Source organism: Aegilops tauschii, chromosome 2 (assembly GCF_002575655.3).
Source record: "Aegilops tauschii subsp. strangulata cultivar AL8/78 chromosome 2, Aet v6.0, whole genome shotgun sequence".
Classification (NCBI taxonomy): domain Eukaryota; kingdom Viridiplantae; phylum Streptophyta; class Magnoliopsida; order Poales; family Poaceae; genus Aegilops; species Aegilops tauschii.
In genome coordinates, this window is record NC_053036.3 from 49,305,047 (window position 1) to 49,330,011 (window position 24,965).

Below are 24,965 nucleotides of genomic sequence, written 5' to 3' on the forward strand. Positions count from 1 at the left end.
CTAAGTTAGCTCAAAAACGATCCATTTCAACTAAGTTAGCTCATAAATGATCCATTTCACCTAAGTTAGCTAAAAAGCGATCCATGTCACCTTAGTTACCTCAAAAACGATCCATTTGACCTTAGTTAGCTCATAAACGACCCATTTCAACTAAGTTAGCTAAAAAACGATCCATTTCACCTTAGCTAGCTCATAAACGACCCATTTCAACTTAGTTAGCTCATATATGATCCATTTCACGTAAGTTAGCTCATAAATGATCCATTTCACCTTAGCTAGCTCATAAACGACCCATTTCAACTTAGTTAGCTCATATATGATCCATTTCACGTAAGTTAGCTCATAAATGACATACTCTTCTTGTTCTAGTCTTCTTCTTGTTCTACTCTTCTTGTTCTAGTCTTCTTCTTGTTCTACTCTTCTTGTTCTAGTCACCTATTTCTAACTTTCTTATTTTGCCATTTTGCAGATTTCATTCACTTCATGGAAGCTACTCTTCTTGTTCTAGTCTTCTTGTTTATGTATGGATGGAACTTTGTTTATGTATGAAGGCTCTTTGTGATATGAATGGAACTTTGTTTATGTATGAAGGAACTTTGTTTATGGATGGAACTTTGTTTATGTATGAAGGAACTTTGTTTATGGATGGAATTTTGTGATATGAATGCCTGTGAAATATATCTATATATGTCATATATATTTGCTGTGAAAATTGTTGGATTTAATAAAAAACAGAAAAAAGAGCCAATATGCAGGCTCTTTGCCGTCTGCCACCGACGGCAACGGGCTCTTTGCCGTCTGCCGCGGACGGCAAAGAAGACACGTGGCATCCAGCTGTGCTTCCTGGGAGCTGACCCATTTGGTCAGTTTGCCTACAATGGCAGACGGCAAAGAGTAAACGAGTTTGCCGTCAGCGGCGGACGGCAAAGGCCTGCCATGTAGTGATGTGTAGATGACATCATACGGCGGACGGCAAAGACACTAGAAAGTTTGCCGTCCGCTGGCAGACGGCAAAGGCACTAGAAAGTTTGCCGTCCGCGGCGGACGGCAAAGGCCTGCCGTTAGCCACTTAACGGACTGAGAGCACAATTATTGCCGTCCGCTCTCTTTGCCGTCAGCCGCCAGGAAGCAGATGGCAAAGTAGCTGTTTACCGTAGCCTACTTTGCCGGAGCCTTTTGCCGTCCGCGGCTGACGGCAAAGGCCTTTGCCGTCCGCCGTTCATGCCTTTGCCGTCCGCCGTGGCAGACGGCAAAATAGCTGATTCCTGTAGTGCTTGTGGGGGAATCATAGTCTCCATCATCCTTTCCTCACATAGTACAATGCTCTAATAATGAAGATCATCACACTTTTATTTACTTACAACTCAAGAATTACAACTCGATACTTAGAACAAAATATGACTGTATGTAGATGCCTCCGGTGGTGTACCAGGCACTACTAGAAAAAGGGCTATAGATGGGATTGACACTAATGGCGCACCAGACAAGCGGTGCGCCATTAGTATATACTAATGGCGCACCACCTTCTGATACGCCATTAGAGTTGAAACTACTAATGGCGCACCAGGCGCAGGGTGCGCCATTAGTATCAAAAAAAAATTAACTAGTGCGCCTGTCCAAACATACTAATGGCGCATCCAGACAGAGTGCGCCATTACTAGTTGTAACTATTAATGGCGCACCTGGCCCAGGGTGCGCCATTAGTATAAAAAAAATTAACTAGTGCGCCTGTCCAAACATACTAATGGCGCATCCAGACACAGTGCGCCATTACTAGTTGTAACTAGTAATGGCGCACCTGTCCCAGGGTGCGCCATTAGTATCAAAAAAAAATTTAACTAGTGCGCCCTTCCAAACATACTAATGGCACATCCAGACACAGTGCGCCATTACTAGTTGTAACTAGTAATGGCGCACCAGTCCCAGGGTGCGCCATTAGTATCAAATTTTTTTTAACTAGTGCGTCTGTCCAAACATACTAATGGCGCACCACCAGAAGGTGCGCCATTAGTAACCTGGATTACTAATGGCGCATTTAGAGTTGGTGCGCCATTAGTAAGTGGGCAGCAACAAGATATTTTGGACAGCCTCTCCTACCCACACTCACTTTCTCTCCACCTCCTCCTTGTCTCGGGTGCCTCCTCTTTTTCACCTCATTTCCACCATAGATTCATTCAATTTAAGTGGTTAAATTACCTTGTTTTGATAGGTAAGTAAGGGGGGAAGCTATATTTATGTTGTTCTCCCTACAACAATGTGCACATGCACTTTTTAAGGCCTAGCTAGATCTATGTATGTTCGTGGTGTTGCATATGTTTGTGGTGTTGCATATGTGTTTGTGTTTGGAGGTGTACCGGTATTTGAAATGCGATAGTTGCCAATATTTTGCCGGAATGTTGATTCATTTCCGTTTCGGCGAAAATTTTGGCATTAAGCATTCTTTTTGGTCCTATTTTTAGGGAAAGTCATGCCAAATTTTTTCTTGGTTCTAAAATATCGTTTTGCTCTACCCCGCAGGCGACCATGGTCCGCATGATGACCGAAGGCATCGTGAATAGGTTTTTGAGGTCCGCGAAGGCCGAGATGCTTCAAAAGAACGAGACGGAGATAAGATGTCCGTGTCGAAGATGCAAGCTGAAGAACCTTATTGCGGACCCGGAATCCTGGCAGGTGCGGGACCACCTGCTCTTGCGTGGTTTCATGGATGGCTATCGGTGGCAAGGTGATGAAGATGACTACGAAGTCATCCATGGGGGTCGGGCAAGAAATGAGGAAGGGCAGCAAGACAACCACCGTGGCTCGGGCGGGCGAGAAGACGAAGAATCCCCAGGAGATGATCACGATGGTGATGCTGTACACAGTCATCATGTAGAAGATGCAGGACATGATGATGAGGAAGATGCCGGAGCAGACGACGGGCATGATCATGAAGATGATGATGCCGGCGGAGCAGACGACGCTGGACCATCGATGGGCTGGGTGCAGGACCCTCATATTCAAGAGCTGCTTCTCAAGCAGACGGATAACGCAAGAGCTGCCGCCCGAGAGAAAGCCAAGATGGATCAACTTGAGTTAGACGCGGTTACTCCATTGTATGAAGGATGCAGGCCCGAGGATACCCGCCTGAAAGTAACGCTCATTGCTCTGGAGATGAAGGTAAAACACAAAATGACCGACGCATGCTTCGACGAGAACATGTCATTCTGGCACGAACGTCTTCCCAAGGGGAACAAGTGCCCGACCAGTTTGGAGGAGGCGAAGAAAATCGTGTGTCCTCTGGATTTACCGCACGTGAAATACCATGTGTGCATGAACAATTGCATCATTTATCGGGACGAGCACGCGGAGTCTACCATATGTCCGATGTGCGGCGTCACTCGATACAAGAAGAGGAAGAAAGCTCCTCGAAAAGTGGTGTGGTACTTTCCGATCACTCCTCGTCTGCAGCGGTATTTCGCGGACCCTAAGGTAGCAAAGCTCCTGCGTTGGCACGCGGAAAGGGAGGAGAAGAAGCGAGAAGATGACGCAAATGATCCGGAGATAGATAAAAAAGACAAGATGCTGAGTCACCCTAAGGATGCGAGCCAGTGGCAAGCGTTGAACTTCGAAGACCTAGAATTTGGGAACGATCCAAGGAACATCGTGCTGGGCGCGAGCACCGATGGAGTCAATCCGTTTGGCAGCCAGAGAAGCACACATAGCACCTGGCTTGTGTTTGTGTGGATGTACAACCTTCCCCCCTGGTTGTGCATGAAGAGGAAGTACATTCACATGAGTATGCTAATTGAAGGACCGAAACAACCAGGGAACGACATCAATCTGTATCTGGGGCTGCTGAAAGAGGAGCTTGACACGCTGTGGAAAACGCCAGCCAATACGTGGGACGCCGCAGAGAAAGAATATTTCCCTATGAGAGCCGCGCTGCTCACGACGGTGCACGACTATCTCGGTTACGGATATCTCGCGGGGCAGGTGGTCCACGGATTTTCTGGATGCGTCAGGTGCATGGATGACACAACGTATCGCCAGCTAGATAGAGATCCCGGGTCTTCGAAAACCGTGTTCATGGGACATCGAAGGTGGCTTCGCGACGATGACCCATGGAGAAAACGCAAGGATCTATTCGATGGTGAAACCGAACCCCGAGGACGCCCGCGTACGAGGAGCGGCGAGGAAATAGATGAGCTGTTGAAAAATTGGAAAGACTGCCCACTGCCGGGAAAGAAGCAAAAGGCGCCAGAGCCGGGAAAGAAGCGAAAGGCGCCAGAGCCGCTGCTGAAGGTATGGAAAACGAGGTCTGTTTTCTGGGACTTGCCGTACTGGAAGATCCACCGTGTGCCTCACAGCCTTGATGTCATGCATATCACGAAGAACGTGTGCGAGAGTCTGCTTGGTACCCTGCTCAACATGCCAGAGACGACCAAAGATGGGCCGAAAGCAAGGGCAGACTTGAAATCAATGGGCATCAGGCAGGAGCTTCACGCTATATATGATGATGATGATGATGATGATGATGAGGCGAAGCAGGACACGGAAAGTCGTCGCAAAGGCAAAAAGGCCAAGAAGACCGGAAATGACTACCCTCCCGCGTGCTTCACTCTAAGTCAGGAGGAGATCGAGCAGTTTTTCACCTGCCTCATAGGAGTAAAACTTCCTTACGGTTACGCGGGGAAGATAAGCACATACCTAGACCTAGCGAAGCTGAAGTTCAGCGGGATGAAGTCTCACGACTGTCACGTGCTGATGACGCAGATACTTCCAGTTGCAATCCGTGGGATCATGGACGCGCACGTCCGTGAAACGCTATTTGTCCTATGCAACTTTTTCGACGTCATCTCTCGGAAGTCTGTTGGCGTGAGGCAACTCAGAAGGCTACAGGAAGAGATCGTGGTGATACTATGCGAACTTGAGATGTACTTCCCGCCCGCATTCTTCGATGTTATGGTGCATCTGCTGGTCCATATCGTGGACGATATCATCCAACTCGGGCCGACGTTCCTGCACAGCATGATGCCGTTCGAAAGGATGAATGGTGTCATCAAAGGATACGTTCGCAACATGTCATGTCCAGAGGGAAGCATAGCCAGGGGCTTTCTGACCGAAGAGTGCATCTCCTACTGCACGAATTATCTAGGCATCGAGAACCCCGTTGGTCTGCCCGTCAACAGGCACCTCGGCAGGTTCGCTGGATGGGGTCACCGTGAGGGTCGCCGCGAAATGCATGTCGACTTCGAGGGTCGACTCGCCGACTTTGAAAGAGCAAACCTAGTCGCGCTACAACACATAGACGTGGTCGATCCTTGGGTGGTAGAGCACAAAACCTTTATTAAGAAGACGTACAATGACCGAGGCCAACAGAGGACGGACGGAGATATACTCAAAGAGCACAACTCATGTTTCACGCGTTGGTTCAAGCAGAAGCTTCTGTCGTACCCTTTACATGAGGATTCTTCCGTGGAAGAACAACTCATATTCGCCTTGTCACAGGGCGCCGAGCACAACCTGATGACCTATGAGGCGTACGATATCAACGGCTACACATTCTACACCGAGGCCAAGGACATGAAGAGCGATGGTTATCAGAACTCCGGGGTAACGATGGAATCCTACACCGGTAACGACAAGGACAGATACTACGGAAGGATCGAGGAGATCTGGGAGCTGAGCTACGCTGGAGAGAAGGTCCCGATGTTCCGTGTCAGATGGGCCAAGAGCGTCCTAAAAGAAGACCGGTATTTCACCACCATGGTTATACCCGAAGCCAAATCCAAGACCGCAGGCGCAAACGTCACCGCGAAAAATGAGCCATGGGTACTGGCTTCCCAAGTGGACCAATGCTTCTTCATTACCGACCCGTCAAAGCCCAGTCGTGTTGTCGTGAGGAGAGGCAAAAGGAAGATCATCGGAATGGATGGAGTAGCCAATGAGCAAGACTTCGACAAGTACGGCGACCCGAGAATCGAACATGACGATGATGATGAAGTAGCAGCATACACCACAAGAAGAAGCAGGACCACCCTACCCAAAGGACGTCCGTTCCACAGAAGAACTCCATTTGCGAAAAAGAAGGGCAAGAAGATTGTGAACAGATAGCTAGCTAAGATCGATTGTATTTAAATCGTAGCCTTCATTTCTCGATTGTATTTCATGGGCACTTTTTGAACTATCATGAATATTTTTAAATTTCATGGACACTCGATCTCGATCCCCCTCCATCTCGATCGCTAGCTATCCCACCTCGCCAGATCCGGTCCCCCTCGCCGCCGAGCACCCCCCGGTCCACCGGCCCCCCGCACCCCGCGCACCCTCCCCCGCTCCACCGGCATTACTGTTTGATGATATTTTTTAAAAAATTATTACTGTCTTATAAAAAAATATTACTGTTATGATTTAAACAAGTTTGAACATATTTAAACACAAATAAATATCAAACAGCATTTTAAATGCATAAAAAAAATTGTGGAGCCTGGGAATCAAACCCAGGACCTCCTGGTGTGAGAACTGGTTGCTGACCAGTCGAGCTAGTAGAGGGAACTTGGTGTGGATTAGGTAAGGTGGAAGATAACCTGTTGGCTCGAGCAGAAATCAAAAAAAAATACTAATGGCGCACCAGGGTGAGGTGCGCCATTAGTATGGATGTACCTGTTGGATAACCTATCCCCTCTCTCTCCCTCGCCCTCGCCCTCGATCCCCTTCCCCTCTCCTCTCCCGACGCCGCTGCCCCGCCGCCTCGACGCCGCCCCGTCGTCCTCGTCTCCGCCCCGACACCCCGACGCCGCGACGCCGCCCTCTCCTCTCCCGACGCCGCCGCCCCGCCGCCCCGTCGTCCTCGTCTCCTCGGCGCCGCTCTCCTCGTCTCCTCGGAGCACCACCACCACCCGGACCTCGTCGCCTCCCGGACCTCGTCGCACCACCACCAACATCCACAGCGTCGACGTCTTCGTCCCCGACGACGCCCCCGTCTTCTACGCCCGCAGGTACCCCATCCAAATCACCCCCGCCTCCATTTCCCACCTCTCCCTCTCTGCTCCTAATACAACAATCTGTCTCTGAACTTCGCTTTTGGACTCCTGAGTACATTTTGTTTGGGAACTGCATACTATGTTTGATTTAAATGGAGCTCCCATGCGTAGAACACCTCTTGGAGTATCAACTTAGCTCTAGAATCAACCATATTTTTTCTGACACGTACAGCAGGGATACTCCCTGCTCCCAACATAAATTTTGTTCATGTAAGTAAAACCAGCATACTAATGTTCAGTTGTGTAATTGCATATGTATCGAAGCACTAGGGGGTAAACCAAGAAGGTAGATAGCACAAAATTCTTCACTAGGACAGTGACAACAGTGACTTTCTGTTATCCCTACTGTTCCCTTGGTAAAACGTATAGGATGTACTTCTCACGATCAGGACTGCAGCTAAGATGAACATGCAATCTCTCTTTTCTTTTAATTTTCAGAACATTTACAGTCTTGCTCACTACTCTGATTCTTCTTTATCAGTGGATGCAAAGTCAAAAACAAGAGCTTTTAGGACTTCATGTTTTGAAACCAGTTAAATCATATAGTTTCTGTTATTTTTTCTCATGCTCCTGTTCTCTGAACATATTAGCTGGAAGCATCACATAGTTTGTTAGCTTTTTACAGACAAGTGTGCTTTGATTTTTGTTTAAGATTGCAGCTATGTTCATGTTGTTTGTTCCATAAATATTCTTATATACCATCAAAATAACTTCTGTTAATTATGTTCAGTACTGATGAATTTTTCATTGACTATTTTGAACACTGTCATTCTCAAGTTAAGTTTGTACTCTGTAACCTCATAAAGAGCAATATATTTGTTTGGCTGTCTTCTGTTAACAATATTTACCCCTGTTCTTTCATGTGCAATTTGTAATCATCTATCTAACCATGTTTTCCATTAGAAGTTAGAACGTGTCTGTTTGTCTATTCTAAAACTAAGGTGTAGCATCCAAGAGCTTGTCTTCATTTAGTATGCTTCAGTTTATCTATTGTGGATTACTCTCTCCATTCCAAATTAATTGAAGTTCTAGCTTTGTCCTTATTCAAATTTGACCAACTCCATAAGAAAAATATATCAAGACCTACAAATATAGCTAGGGCAATTTTGTTTAGGTATAAAAAATAGTAGCTACAATTTGTAAAAAGCATGAGCAACTGAAAAATCATCCTGAAATATAGCTAGGACAAACTTCAGTCTTTTTTTTGTTTGTAACAGAAACTACAGTAGTAAATATTTCCTGAAGTAAATATTTTCAGTCATTACAAATATGATACTGCTTGGAGATGATACTGCTTGGAGATGCATATATTGTTTCACCTCTTCACATGCCAATGTATTTTCCATGTTGTGATGGAGGCCTTTTTTGCCTTGTCCACCCGAGAGGCCCTTGAGTTTGCCGGAATGTCGATTAACTTCTGTTCCGGCAAATTCGGGTACTCCATATGTCCTATTTTCAGCAAAGGTCATGCTGAAATTTTCCGTGAATTTTAGCATGACTTTGCTAAAAATAGGACATATGGGGTACTTGTGACTAATGCATGGGCCGGGGTATCTTAGTAGTTAATTAAGTAGGATCAAGTGCCCCGGCGTACTTGTGACTAATGCATGGCTTTTAGGGTGCCTCGGTGTCGATAAAAACCGAAATGAGGAAAGCTTAGGCTTTTAGGGTGCCTCGGCGTCGAAAAACCCTCAATGATAAAAGCTTAGCTTTTAGGATGCCTCGGTGTTGACAAACCCTAAATGATGAGACCATGATCTTGTTCCTTGACAATAACCAACTTTTTGACCAAACTTTGTTCCTATTTAGAGAGAAACATGGCCAACAACGATGAGGCCGGGGGTTCGGGCGTCGACAAGCCATTCTGGAAGCTATCCCAGGAGATGGAGGAACAACCTCACTTGTATGAGGACGCCGCCTTCCCCACCGATCCTGAGACCACTGATGGTACCGTCGAGGATGACCCCACTGATGCCACCACTGATGGTGCCGCCGAGGATGCCACCACTGATGATGGCAGCGCACGCACAGATGGCAGCCAACCGAAGAGGCAACGGAAGGACCGGCACCCGACCGTGCTCCGCACCCTCAAGGAGGAAGTTACTGAAGTGGACTCCGACGGGAATCCAACGGCGCCCGAACGAATAGTCAAGGGGTACTCGCTTCAGCTCGGGTGCATTCTCCGGAGCACCGTCTCGATCAACACCGAGAACCTGAGGCATCCTGACCGAGGGAATTTGCGCAACCTCCTCTTCACGAAGCTGCACGAACGATACAAGTTCCCCGCTGAATTTGAAAACACAAGCCTCAAAGGGAATAAAGTGAACAATGCTGCCCTCACGAAGATGAGCAAGGCCCTGTCTACTTGGAAAAGCAATGTGAAGAGAATGATCGAGAAAGGTGAGAGTTATGAGAAGATCAAGGAGAAAAATCCTTCGATCACCGAAGATGACTACAACGACTTCAAGATCAATTGCTCGAGCACCGCACACTCCGAATCAAGTAAGTGGGGGAAAGAAATGCGGGAGCTGAACTTAGGGGAACACACACTCGGTCCCGGCGGTTACACAGTGGCGGAGCCTATATGGGACAAGGAGGAGGCGGACCGTGCCGAGCAAGGCCTACCGCCCCTCTTCGATAAATACGGTGACAAGCAGACCAGGAACTTTGTCAGGGCCCGGTACAAGAAGGAACCGAAAACAAAGGAGCTTACCACGGATCCAAAGACCAGGGCGCTTGAGCTTGTTCTGGTAAGGAATACACCCCCTCGTAATTAGCTCCATATGGTTGCATTCTAATTAATGAAGCCAAATTTCTAAATGGTTCACATTCCTTCCGCAGGCGACTGAAAGCAGTAGCGCGGGGTCGACTAAGGGCAACCCTTGGGACACCACTCTAAATAGGGCGTTGAATGTAATGAAGAACAAGGATAAGCTCACTAAGCCGACGTCAGCTGGTCGTGTGGCCGGCAAAGGCTTGTCGACAAAATGGTCGTCATACTATGACACTGCTGGGCGAAAGGAGAAAAAGACCAGCTCGGAAAGCCAGGCGCGCGAGGTTCAAGAACTCAGGGCACAGGTGGCGCGGATTCCGGAGATTGTCCAAGAGCAAGTGCAACAACAACTCGGAGCGACGATCACCGCCATTGTGCCTACCTTGATCCAGGGGATTAGTGCGTGGATTGCGGGCGGCCAACAGGGGCCGCCCCCGATTCCTAGCTTCACGGCCAGCAACTCGCAGAACGCGATGGCGGGGCCATTGGTGTCTCCGATGCCGGCACGGGAGCTTAATGCACCCGGGTGTATGCCGGCCGGCACCTCTGCAGCAAGCGGCCCCTCCGTCAACTGCACGCCCGCCGTTGGCGGTGCCTCGACATTAGCCGAGCTCGACGCCATCATCACGGTAACTAATTAAGCCTCTCTCGGCCGAGGACTTCATCTCCTTGCCTTTGACTGGGCATCCCTAACACCCTACATGTTTTCGCAGGGCGCCGCCGACGTTCCGTGCACTCTCCTGCACTTCGTGAAGAACGAGTTGGTCGATGTCGCCAAGGGCAAAATCGTTCAACCGGGCAACCCCTTGTTCCACGGTACCCAGATGCCACCCAACTTGTTTAGGGTTCAACTGGTTCGGGTGCTGCCAGGCTGCGACGAGGTGTTACATCCGATTCGACCCATCGGGGCCGACGATGATGACGTGATGAACCTCAGCGCCTGCCTGAGCTGGCCCCTGCTTTGGCCGAAGAGCCAGATTCGTTTGGGGGCGGGGGACACCACCCCAAAGACAACACCGCCAGTCGTGCCGGCGCCAAGTCGGCCCCATGGCAAGACCGCCGCAACGGTGCCGGACATCCCTATGCCACTGGATCCAAACATGCATATGGCACAGGATCAGAACGATGACGACGACGATACATTTGCCAACGTCGATCAGTACTTTGCCGATCATGGGGACGGTGGCGACTTCATGGGGCCTCCTTCTCAAGAACCCAACCCAACAAAAGACGTGTGCGATCTAGCTGGTACCGCGGAGAAGCCAAGTTGCAACAGGCGTCGTCTGCAGTTCAGCTCTCAGGAGACGCCTCCAGCTGCCGACTTCACCGAGCCTCAGATAGGCGAGGTGCGAAATATGATCAGCCCCAACACACTCAAGAAGGCGGTCTGTGAGCAGAACTCGGTCCCATTACAGGAGATCAAGAAGAAGGCACGCAAAAGAAAGACTAACAAGGGTGCGGGCCAGCCAGCACCGAGTACGATCCGTGCTCAGGACGGGCCACCTTCAACTGCGGATATCTCGAGGAGGGTGCATGTGGCGGGTAGGCCGATGCTACCGAGAAATATGCTCGATGCTGCAACCGGTGCTATGCGGAGTCTGCATGACAGTGTTCTTTCTTTGGAGAAGCGGCGTCTCCGAGAGAAGGATGTGGCATACCCGGTTTTCGCGGCCAAGGTGCCAGAGGGCAAGGGCTTTGTGGATAACTCCATCGGGGGTACGATCGTCCTGCGGTTTGATGACATCCACGCTATGTTGAACCTTCATCCGCTGCACTACACCTTCGTTCGGCTATTTTCGCTGAGTATGGAGATGCGGATCATTCGCGACAAGACCCCGGACATCGTGATAGTCGACCCCTTCTACATGCGTGCCAAGATCTTGGGCAGCGCTGGGGACCGGCAAGTCGCGAGTTCTTACCTCGAAGGCGTCATTCTGGCAAACCAAGATAAGGACAACTTCCTCGTGCCTTACTTTCCCGAGTAAGTCCTCCCCTCAACCGCCCCGTAACATATGAATTCTTAGATTTCGATCGTTTTTCTTTTAACATTCCGTGTTTTCTGCAGTGACACACATTGCACGCTCATCCTCCTAAGCCCCAAATATTCCATGGCCACGTATTTCGACCCGGACCGTCAGTCAAACGTAGACTACACAAATGTCAAGAAGGTTCTTGATGATGTTCTCCCCGGCTACGTCAAATCTGGAGGCACCTTCACCAGGCCTATTCGTAAGTACGGCAAGCACGTGTTCTCCCACAATACGACGTTCTGCTGCGTCAAGCAGCCGCCTGGCGGTCAGAAGGGTGCCTACTACGCCATCCATCACATGCGGGCGATCGTACGGGACCATCATCAACTACTGCTACCGAGTAGACTCAAAGATTGGGCCGCGAGCGTGTCGGCAATCCAGGACGCGGACATCAGACAAGAATTCTTTCGCATCCAGTCGGAGTTTGCGGAAATCATCCATCAAGATGTCCTTCGTACCTCGGGGCAGTTCTACCTCAGAAATCAACCGTCCAACAGTGACATCGACACAATCCTACAAATGCAGGCTGACAACGCCCGTTGTTTCATGACTCCCATGATAGACGGCGCTTCATCCACGCTCCGGTCCCTTGAGTCGAGTCGAAAGCAGTGATGCTGTGTCTAGTTCTGAAACATCGATTGGCTCTTTGGTTTCGAGAGTCCTTCAACTTAGATGTAATCGATGCTATTAATGTCTTGCTTTTCTCTTCCAATCGTTCTGTTGCATACTTATATATTGCTTATGTATTGTCTGTGAATTGGTACTAACGTTTCGTTTGGCTACTGCATAGCGATGCCGTGGTATGTCGAGTACAAGGGTAAGGTTCCCGGAGTCTACGACGACTGGGAGGAGTGTCGGAGACAGGTTCACCGATTCAGCAGTAACAGTTACAAAGGGTACGCCACTAGGGCCGAGGCCGAATCTAGATACGCCCGCTATCTAGCGGGAGAGGGGAGGGAGCGTTGGAGGAACCGGATGAAGACGAGTTTCATCGTGATGATGCTCATCGTGATGACCGCAGCTCTCTTCTATGTGATGGTAGTTTAGATGATCGATATCGACTTGTAATGTGAAGACAAACTCGCGGTCTCGAGACTTGTAATATAATGTTCTATCTTTGTTCGGTCTTTTCAATTCGGAGACTAATATGATGAATTGTATTCGGAGACTAAAATGATGAATTGTATTCAGAGACTAATCTTCTATTGTATTCGATGAATCTATTGTTGATGTGTGCTGTCTATATTTTGTCCAATTATACATTTTGTAACCTGTGCAAAAAACTAAAAATTAAAAAATTAAAAAAAACCTAATATTCATACTAATGGCGCATCACATCATAGTGCGCCATTAGTATGCCAGAGGATACTAATGGTGCATCACTAAACAGTGCGCCATTAGTATGCCGAAGTTACTAATGGCGCATCCAGTTGTTGTGCGCCATTAGTATGCCAAAGCACCTGGGTATAGATGGCCACCTGGGAGGCATACTAATGGCACACTGTTGTATATACTAATGGCGCATCTGGGGTGCGCCATTAGTATACCAGATACTAATGGCGCACCAGTGGTGCGCCATTAGTAAAATATACTAATGGCATGCTACTAATGGCGCACCACTAATGCGCCATTAATGGCCAAATTAGGTGCGCCATTGGTAGGCCTTTTCCTAGTAGTGAGGATGTGCAATGAATCAAGAGTGACATGTATATAAAAAATATGAACGGCGGCTTTGCCACCAATACGATGTCAACTACATGATCAGGCAAGGCAATATGACAATGATGAAGTGTGTCATAATAAACAGAGCGGTGGAAAGTTGCATGGCAATATATCTCAGAATGGCTATGGAAATGCCATAATAGGTAGTTATGGTGGCTGTTTTAAGGAAGATATAAGGAGGCTTATGTGTGATATAGTGTATCATATCACGGGGTTTGGATGCACCGGCGAAGTTTGCACCAACTCTCGAGGTGAGAAAGGGCAATGCACGGTACCGAAGAGGCTAGCAATGATGGAAGGGTGAGAGTGCGTATAATCCATGGACTCAACATTAGTCATAAAGAACTCACATACTTATTGCAAAAGTTTACAAGTCATCAAAACCAAGCACTACGCGCATGCTCCTAGGGGGATAGATTGGTAGGAAAAGACCATCGCTCGTCCCCGACCGCCACTCATAAGGAAGGCAATCAAAGAACACCTCATGCTTCAAATTTTTGACACAACGGTTACCATAAGTGCATGCTACGAGACTTGCAAACCTCAACACAAGTATTTCTCAATTATAAAATTACTCTACTAGCATGACTCTAATATCACCATCTTTATATCTCAAAACAATTATCAAGTATCAAACTTCTCATAGTATTTAATGCACTCTATATGAAAGTTTTTATTATACCCATCTTGGATGCCCATCATATTAGGACTAATTTTATAGCCAAAGAAAATTACCATGCTTTTCTAAAAGACTCAAAATAATATAAGTGAAGCATGAGAGATTAATAATTTCTATAAAACAAAACCACCACCGTGCTCTAAAAAGATATAAGTGAAGCACTAGAGCAAAATTATCTAGCCCAAAAGATATAAGTGAAGCACATAGATTATTCTAATAAATTCCGATTCATGTGTGTCTCTCCAAAAAGGTGTGTACAGCAAGGATGATTGTGGTAAACTAAAAAGCAAAGACTCAAATCATACAAGACGCTCCAAGCAAAACACATATCATGTGGTGAATAAAAATATAGCCTCAAGTAAAGTTACCGATAGACGAAGACGAAAGAGGGGATGCCTTCCGGGGCATCCCCAAGCTTAGGCTTTTGGTTGTCCTCGAATTTTACCTTGGGGTGCCTTGGGCATCCCCAAGCTTAGGCTCTTACCACTCCTTATTCCAAAATCCATCAAATCTTTACCCAAAAACTTGAAAACTTCACAACACAAAACTTAAACAGAAAATCTCATGAGCTCTGTTAGTATAAGAAAACAAACCACCACTTTAAGGTACTGTAATGAACTCATTCTTTATTTATATTGGTGTTAAACCTACTGTATTCCAACTTCTTTATGGTTCATACCCCCCGATACTAGCCATAGATTCATAAAAATAAGCCACCAACACACAAAAGCAGAATCTGTCAAAACAGAACAGTCTGTAGCAATCTGCATCAAATAAATACTTCTGGAACTCCAAAAATTCTGAAATAAATTGGTGGACGTGAGGAATTTGTCTATTAATCATCAGCAAAAAGAATCAACCTAAAATCACTCTTCAGTAAAAATGGCATCTAATCTCGTGAGCGCAAAAGTTTCTGTTTTTTATAGCAAGATTGCAAAGACTTCACCCATGTCTTCCCAAAGGTTCTACTTGGCACAAACACTAATTAAAACATAAAACCACATCTAAACAGAGGCTAGATGAATTATTTATTACTAAACAGGAACAAAAATAAGGAACAAAAATAAAATTGGGTTGCCTCCCAACAAGCGCTATCGTTTAACGCCCCTAGCTAGGCATCGATAATTTTAATGATGCTCACATGAAAGACAAGAATTGAAGCGCAAAGAGAGCATCATAAAACACGTAACAAACACATCTAAGTCTAAAATACTTCCTATGCATAGGCATTTTGTAAGCAAACAAATTTTCAAGGCAAGCAAAAGCTAGCATATGCAAGGAAGAAGAAAGAGACGATAGCATTCTCAACATGAAGAGAGGTAATTTAGTAACATGAAAATTTCTAAAACCATATTTTCCCCTCTCATAATAATTACATGTAGGATCATAAGCAAATTCAACAACGTAGCTATCACATAAAAGATTCTCTTTATGAACCACATGCATGCAAAGTTGACACTCTTCCAAAATAGTGGGACTAACATTAACTAAAGTCATGACCTCTCCAAACCCACTTTTATCAAAAATTTCATAAGATTGAAAATCCTCCAAATATGTGGGATCTAAAGTTGACACTCTTCCAAACCCACTTTCAATATTATTGCAAACACTATTATCAATCTCATATTCATCATGGGGCTTAAATAAATTTTCAAGATCATAAGAAGAATCACCCCAATCATGATCATTGCAACAAATAGTAGACATATAGCAAAATTAGCATCCCCAAGATTAGGGTTTTGCATATTATTAGCACAATTGACATTAATAGAATTTATAGTAGAATCATTGCAATCATGCTTTTTATTAAAGGAGCTATCGCGAACCACTTTATAAATTTGTTCTTTCAACACTTCATCACAATTTTTAGATTCACGAATTTCAAGCAAAACCTCATAAAGATAATCTAGTGCACTCACATCACACCACAAAAAAAGACACCTCCGTGACATTTTGGGCCGAACGAAATTTTTTTTGTCATACTTATGACACTTCTATGATGATAATTGTGACAAAACCCGGTATCATCATAGATGTGGTGGGCTCCTACTTCTATGACAAAAAATCATGACAGAAAATGGGCTTTTCGTCCTGGGCAGGCCGGAGACGCAGCTGCATGACATTCCTTGTGCCGTCCATGACAGAAAAAACCGTGGTAGAAGCGAGGGCGAGGAAAATATCGGGGTGTTCCCGGTTACGGTGGGTGGTCGGGGCCGAGCGATGCATGTTTCTCTCGTACACGCACGCGCGTGGGTGCGAGGCGTTGGGCTCGAACTGAACCCGAGCGATTGCACTGGAGGCTACGCGTTACTGAACTCGAGCGATCGATCGATGGCTGTTAACTGAACCCGATCGAGCGATTCCTTCGCTACTGCTGCTAACTGAAGCCGATCGATGCTGCCTCTGGATGAACAGTGTGCGTTGCTGGGGGGTTTGGATGAATAGTTCCCGGTGGGGGTGGATGAAAAGGACCCCGTGGTGTTGCCTCTGGATGAACAGGACCCCGATCGATCGAGCCGGTTGGGGCTGGATGAACAGGACCCTATGGAGGGCTGGATGAACAGGACCACCCCGTGGAGGGCTGGATGAACATTAGATGGTGGTGGGCAAGATGAACAGTAGCCTGTGGAGGGGTGGTTGAACAAGAGCCCGTGGAGAGGGCTGGTTGAACAGTAGCCGGTGGAGTAGCGCGCGGTGGAGGCTGGATGAACAGGAGCACGTGGATGAACAGTCGTAGGTGGAGGCTGGAGGAGGTCGACGGTGGATGAACAGTCGCCCGTGGAGGCTGGAGGGGGTCGACGGTGGAGATGAACAGTATCCCGTGGAGTCCCGTTTTGCGGTACGCCACACCACTCCCGATGAACAGGACCCCCGTTTCGACCGTAGCGCTCCAACACAAGTCCGTTTCCTCCGTTTTACGGTACGCCACACCCCTCCCGATCAACAGGACCCCCTTTTCGACCGTATGAGGTCCATTTCCTCCGTTTTGCGGTACTCCAGACCCCTCCCGATGAACATGATCCCATTTCGACCGTGGCCGGTCGAACACAAGGCTGTTTTCCTCCGTTCTGCGGTACGCCAGGCCTCGTTTCCATCGGTTGTTCCGTCCAAGCCCTCGCAATGAACACAACGACGCATTTCGTTCCGACCCAGCCGGTTGGCTCCCCATGAACATGACGATGACGCAGTTTCTCCGTTTCGACCCAGCCATGTACACGAGCCCTGGCCATACGTATGCGCGAGTAGCCGTTCGAGACCCTGCCCGTATGTACGTACGTGGCCATATTTTCTTTCTTGCACACTGGCCGTTGTATGTACGTGTACATGCTACGTGCGCGCCTCTACTACAACACGTGGGCGCCTCTACATCAACCAGTATGTACATACACATTCGCGACCAGAATGACAATGGTACGTACGCTTCGACCAGGTGGGTCCCGACTGTCAGGCAGTTCCTTGCGTGCGAAGATGTAGCTGGTGGGTCCCAGCAGTCAGGGGGGCGAATCGTTATTTTTTTGCCCGGACGCACTTCCTTGCGTGCGAAAATGTAGCTGGTGGGTCCTAGCAGTCAGGGGGAAACGCTTTTTTTGCAAAATACGGTGGCCCGTCCTGTGGGTCCCCGCTGTCAGGTGGAGGAATAATTATTTTGCGCGTAATAAGAAGGCACTTCCTTGCTGCGGCCGTGGACCCAGCTGTCAGCCTCTCCACGTAAAATCCACGTCCGAAGGAAGCCGTTCCTTGACCATGTTGACCACGCCGCGCCGAGAGCACCAGGGCGGTGGACGACGGCGAGGCCTAGGAAGGGGACGACGCGGAGCCGGGGAAGACGCGGCAGTGGATGCCCACGCGTAGAGGAGTACGAGGGTTCACTGGTTCGCTGCGGTGTGAGGCTGCCATCGCCGTAGAATAACAGGGGGTGTGGGTGAGTAGAGGGATGCCCTGGCCAGCGGTGGGAGTAGTAGGGGGCGGTGAGGCCTCTGCGGCATCACAGCCGGCCACGGGAGGCAGGAGCATGCGGCACGACCGACGCTGGTTTGGGCGGCTGGAGGAAGAAGACCAGAGGTTGAAGAAGCACTACGGCCGTTGGATGAACATCGTACGGTAACTGGAGCTAGAATCGTTCATATTGACTAAGTTGACAAAGCCCTCCATCCCCGTCAACTTGGTAGGCCCACAAGTCAGCCTCCCACTATGCTGGGTTCCAGCTGGCAGGGGGAGTATTCATTTTTGTGTGCGTAATACGGAGGCACTTCCTTGCGTGCGAAGATAGCTGGTGGGTCCGACCTGTCAGCGGGGGGCACGTTTTTTTCATGAAATACAGAGGCCCTTCCGGTGGGTCCCAGATGTCAGGTGGATGAATCAAAGACTTGAGAAGGCGTACAGAAGAAGCTAGTGTACCAGTAAAGAGACGTTGCTGAGTTTTAGAAAAAAGAGAGACGTGCTCCTGTAGCTGGTTCGAATCCAAACCTAGACTATGACTATATATGGTGCTATGCTACTCTGCAAGTAATGAAACTGACATATCCAACGTTCGCTTCTCCTCTTCTCTACTTACTCTGCCTAGCATCAGAAGCTCTGGCCGTAGCAACCATGTCCGCTGGCTGCTCGTCCACCTGCTCTTCAGCAGGCAACAACCAAATATGCGCCAAGTCGCCACCCGTACCATCGCCTGTGAGTCTCATCACACCCCGCCGGCACACGCACCGCAGCCGGTTGCTCATCGCAACCCGCTGCCGTTGGTGTGGTGCCACTGCTGTAAATCACGCAGAGTCATCCGTCGCGTCTCAACCACAATCCTCAACCCTGGCCGACTCTTCTACAAATGCCCGAATCATGGGGTAATAATATGTTTAAGTGTTGTTCTGCTGCTTTCAGTTGCTGATTTTTTTAATAGTTTGGTTGATGATCTTCCAATTTGATTCGTGCAGAAAAGGGAAGATTCGTGTGATTTGTATTTCTGTGAAGTTGCTGATGTGGGGGAGTGCAACTACGCTGATTATTTGGTTAGCCGAGGAATCCCAATACCAGCAGGTTGGGGAGTTGGAGAAGTAACTGAAGGAACGGCAGAAGAGGACGATGCAGAGCAGAAGGTTAAAGATGCAGTTCCTCTGATCATGGCCAAGCAACAGCTGCTGAACGGCCTTGATAGCAATGAGGAGATGAAAGAGCTTGTGAAGATAATGGGCAAAATCAATGTGCTCTGTAGGATGATTGTGTCTTTATTTGTAGTGGCTATGACATGAGCACTTTGCTGAAACTAGTAATGAATGAAACCTGTGTAGCAGGCTGGGCGTAGTGTTGTGAACATCTAATGATTTCTATTAACGGAAATCAGGGGGTATCCCCTTTTGCTCATAAATAAATAAATAGCAAAGGCCCTTTTGGTAATTAATAAATAAATTAGCAGAGGCCCTGTCGGGTCAGCTTTATTCTCATTCGAAGACGTCGAGCAAATTGCAGTCCAACAGCAAACTATGTCATCAAATTCAAGTTTCACAGCCAAATATGAGTACAACTAAACAACAATGTCATCATGTTTTAGTCGTCATACAACCACCAAACACAAATCAGCATACATAACAAGTGATGTTCTCACAGGAAAATACTAGACAACATGTTCATCAGGTTTAAGTTGTCATAGCAAACACAATTTCACATAGTAGATAAAAAACGTCTTCTGACAGGCAAATACGACAAAAGCAATGTAATCATCATCCGCAGCAGCGTCAACATCTTCGCCATCTGTATCAGTCTGAATCGTCATTCCCCACGGTGTCATCTTCTTCTTCGTCCTCAACGTCCTCGAATGTTGGCTTCTTCTTGATCAATTCTTGTATGTCCACAGCACGACATGCAATCTTTTTGCCGGCGTCATTGACGTGATGGTTCTCAAAGATATTAGGAACATTTGTGTTATCTTGTACATCAGGAGCAATGTAAGCATCATCTTGTTGTGCAACTTCATTAAACGAATTCCTCTGATCAAACCTTTGCAATACTCTCCAGTCATCGCTACGTGCAAATGTGTCTTCCAAGAAAAATATCTGTGTTGCTTGATTTGCCAAAATAAAAGGCTCGTTTGTCTGGTACGCCGCCTTGAAATTGATGGATTTGAAATAATCATCAGCTCTGGGTTTTGCGATCCTGGAAAATAGGTTATACCAACGACAACACAACAGAACCACACACCGATGATCCTCGAAACTGGAGATATACTGCAACTGAACAATGTCTGTTATGTTAGCATACATTTCAGTTGTCTTTTTGTCATATGTATCCGTGCTCATGATGGCACTGTTTTGTGTCTTCCTGCCTTCGTCTCGTGCAAGGGTGTTGTAGCGCACATCTCCAACAACGCAAGATTCATAATGTCTTACCCGAGTATCAGGACCCATTGCTAGTGAGTAAAGGGCATCATCAACTGCCTGCCCATCCTCCCGCATCTTCTTAACCTATGGTTAGAAAATAGACAAGCTGATCATCTTATGTACTCAATATATTAAAAAAACTGACAGTGCAATTCAAAAGCTTACATGGCTCTTGAACCAATTCGCAAATCCTGCCATAACCAGTTTGTCAATGTTTCTTGGATTTTGCGGCAGTAACTCTTTTTTGTAGATGCTGCACAACATAGTGATCGCGTCAAACATCTAAATATATAATAATGTGCTGCAAGTTTAGTAGATTACGATGTATAAGCTGCAGTACTTAGCACTTACTTGATATAAGGTAGTATGTCAGGACAGTTATTCAACACATACCAAACCATTTTGTCCAAATCTTTAGGTTTGTCCTCTTGTCGACTCTTCCCTGTAACTCGAGCAGAATAATCGAAAACATTGAGCCCGGGATTGTCCTCATCCACCTCTTTGCTAAGTTGATCAGCTGTTTCAATGTATTTTGAGCAGAATGTCAACGCTTCTGTAGCAATGTAGGCCTCTGCAATGAACCCTCGGGTCTAGCTCTGACATAGCCCTTGAAAGTGCCTAGCCGCTTTTCAATAGGGTACATCTAGCCATACTGTAATGGACCTCTAAGTAGTGCCTCATCAGGTAGATGAACATCCAAATGCACCATCACATCAAAGAAGGCTGGAGGATATATCTTCTCAAGGTCGTATAGGATAGTTGCTATCACTACTAGGAAAAGGGCTATAGATAATATTGACATTAATGGCGCACCACACATGTGGTGCGCCACTACTATATACTAATGGCGCACCATGTGTTGGTGCGCCACTAGTAACAATTTTTTTTTATTTTTTTTTCAAAACTAGTAATGGCGCACCGTGTGTGTGGTGCGCCATTACTAGTTGAACTAGTAATGGCGCACCACTCCCACGGTGCGCCATTACTAACTTGGCCCAAAAATCCACCGAATGCACCCTTTTTTCTTCAAAACTAGTAATGGCGCACCACTCTCACGGTGCGCCATTACTAACTTGGCCCAAAAAATCCACCGAATGCACACCCCCACCCCCCGGTGGACCGCCTTTTCAGTTTTTAAAAAAATAAAAGAAAATGATGGAAATGTCAAAAAAATAAAAGAAAATAAGTTTCCCATGTGATATGTGGTCTACTTGTTGGGAAATTTACAAATATGAATTTCGACTTTATTTGCAAAATCTCTCTGGAATTTGTAAAATGGGCATAACTTTTGCATACGAACTCGGATTAAAAAGTTTTTTATATGAAAAATCATCTACTCGAAAAGTTACGTCCGAATTTAACCGGGGGAACCCCGTTAAACATTTTCAAAATCCTCAAACACCACTACAAGAAATCGGTTAATACATGACGGATTTCCCTTGACGTTTTGATAAACCGTCATGAACCGGCCTAGTTCAGCCCCCTACCCACTGAAGCCCGCCAAAGCCCGCCTGACCCATTCCCCGTATAAAAGCTAACCCTAGCCTCTTCTTCCCCCATCTCTTTCTCCCCCCGCCGCCGCCCCTGCACCCCCACCGCTTTGGTTCTCCTTCCTCCACCCAACCCCACCTCCATGGCTGCGGCCTCTTTCTTCCCCATCCTCTCCCGCCCTCAATACCATGGCCTCGGGCTGCTGCTATAGATCCGGCGCGCGCAGATCTGGGACGAAGCTGAACCCTGACATAGGTCTTGTCAGACCAGAGCTACCGTCGAGTGGCCGGTTACCACAATTGCTCGGTGGAGGCCGCACCTAGTCGCGACTGGTTAGTGATGCTGCCCTTGCCCCTCCCTCCTTTTGGCTTCTTCGATACCTTGGCCTTGTGTTGCTGCTGCGGCCGCCGGTTCATTTGCCTACACTGGTAGCTGTACCAGCCATTCGTGGGCAAGCTGGAAAGACTATGGCTGGTGCGTGGCTCCCTCTACGCTTGATTTCCTAAGCGTGGCTATTGCCTTCTCCAACTTGTAGGGTGCGTTGTGTGTGCGTGATGACATGGCGGCAGCAGCGGCAATCAGTGGCTCCGGCGTGTCTACTAGTGAGATGTGCGTGCGTGCAACAGCCAGTATGTTGTGTGTGTGTGTCGTGTTTCCTCTCTGAATCTTTTAACATTGAGTTTCCTCTCCACATGTTCGTCAACCGGCTGCAGATGCGACCTTCTATCAATATCTATTTCAGTTAGTTCTCTGCCAAATCTAATTCAGTTTAGTTTTTTCCAATAGTTTGGTGTATCTCTGTTCTCTAAATCAATATAAAAGTGTTCACTATTCATTTAGTTTATTTTCTATCTAAATATAATTCAGTATGAATAAATGTAATCAAGTGTGGTCAATAATTTCATCAAATAGGTCTTGGAGACCTGGTTTCTGTTAATGTATTAACATCGTGACATGTTCTGTTTAGTGTTTTCTCCTAGAAATTTCTTTTTCTGTTCTTACTGTCACTTGCAGCTCGGTGAATATATATACCAGAATTAGTTTAATCTGAATCTAAGAAGAAAATTACATTTACAGTGTGGCAGTCCTACAGTAATAATACAGAGTTTTAACTTGTCAATTTGTGTACTAAACACATGTATTAGTGAGTCAATTTATAGTAGTAGTACTACTATTAGTTCTGCACTTTCTAGTACTTGTACCAAGACAACGCACGTGTTAGCTCACTCTCTCAACCTGGAGACACACCGAGCTAGCACTTGCCAACACAATGACACACACATTTCTTATTCAACTCCTCTGCTCCCTACCTCCATATCTAGGTCGCCCTCAGCAATAGTTCCCCCAACAAGTGGGGATTGCTGTCTACTGCTTTATCTAAATCTTGTTGATGTTATTCCCTCTTTTTTATTTTGATAACTTAACATTCTAATTTCCCTGATTATGATCTATGTTTTTTAGGATGCAGGTCTTGGTGGCACTGCTGCATGGCGCAAAATAGAGCTTGAGAGGGCGGGCGGCCATGATGGCCGTGATGGAGCTGCTCCGTGATCAACCAGGGGTTGGTTCTCTACTGCCACTCCTATGATTTCTTCATTATTTCCATTCCCCAGCTCAACTACCACTGAACTACACCTATTTAGTTGATCTAGTTCAGAGTTAGGTATTTTTCATGCTAATTGAAGTTTACATGTCAAGCAAGTGTTGGTTGCTATTTTCAGTTGCTTGATAAATATTTAGTTTCATGAGTGAACTTGTTGACACATGAACATTTGAAGTTTACGCCGGCCGGGTCGATGAGCAGCGGCTCCGTCCCATTGATATTGCTTATTAGTGTTGCCATTTTCCCTATGGAAATTGGATTGTGCTAGTTCCAAAGCTTGCGTGTCTTTCACATGTGCTGCTGAGATGTTTGATCACATCAAACCAAAAAAATCTTGCCTTGTGCAATTCCATCAAAACAGCTTAGTGATTGTTACTACATGACATACATGTAAGTCCCCTGAGATCCCATGTCCTACATAATTAATTGGGTGCATGAAGTATTCTAGCTTGCATAAACTAAGGTGACTTAGTACTAGTATTATGTTCAGTTGGTATTCATGTTTTATGATTTAGCTTGTACCTTAATAACCATGAAGTTATTTGTAAGCCATGTAATAAATTATATGTGTAGGTCTTGTCACCTTCTATACAAATATACTGGTTTGTTTCATTGTATTATTTTTCCTGTTATAAGTAATAGTACTCCCAATACTGGCCAAGTGGACATGTAATAAATTTTTTACACTTGTTGTAATACTGTTGTCTCTACTATCTATGAATCTGCAAATCTAATGTTCTTTTACATATGCTAGGTATGATTGGGTAGTGGTCTACAAAGTGCTACCCATCATAATCCGCGCCAGGACATGATAATTGCCATCAGGAGAGTCGACGAAGAATCTCAACAGCAGCTTCAAATGTTTATATGTTTTGTTGATGTAAACTGGATTGTACTGCTTCTTAACCTTGTTGTGTGATATATTTAGTGTTGTAAATTATCATTACATGGAAGGATTTGTAAACTGCTATGTTGTATATACGCACATGATTTTTTTGAGAAAAATACATACATACAGATGGCCACATATTGTGTGAACTGTTTGAAATTACTTTTTCTTTGGGCCAAAATTGGCTAAAAAATATGCTGTGTCAAAATTGGGCCAAAATAAATTGGCTGGACCATATTTAAATTGTGCCTACATTCGTGACGATTTGTGTGACCAAAAGTAGTATCCACGTACGCAGCCACGTCATTCCACTTGGCGAATTGAAAATCCAACGTGGCGTCAGGCTATGACGGCTTGTTCCGTCACAATGGTTTGGGCCTGGGCGGGC

At 46.5% G+C, this 24,965-nt stretch overlaps 1 long non-coding RNA gene across 1 annotated transcript; it reads left to right on the forward strand.

The window, feature by feature from the left end:
* Positions 1-22,146: 22,146 nt before the first annotated feature.
* LOC109763882 (uncharacterized) lies at positions 22,147-24,705 on the forward strand. The gene is made up of 4 exons (XR_002233042.4): positions 22,147-22,417; positions 22,621-22,826; positions 23,547-23,646; positions 24,443-24,705. It is a non-coding gene; the product is annotated as an uncharacterized lncRNA (long non-coding RNA).
* The last annotated feature ends 260 nt before the right edge of the window (positions 24,706-24,965 follow it).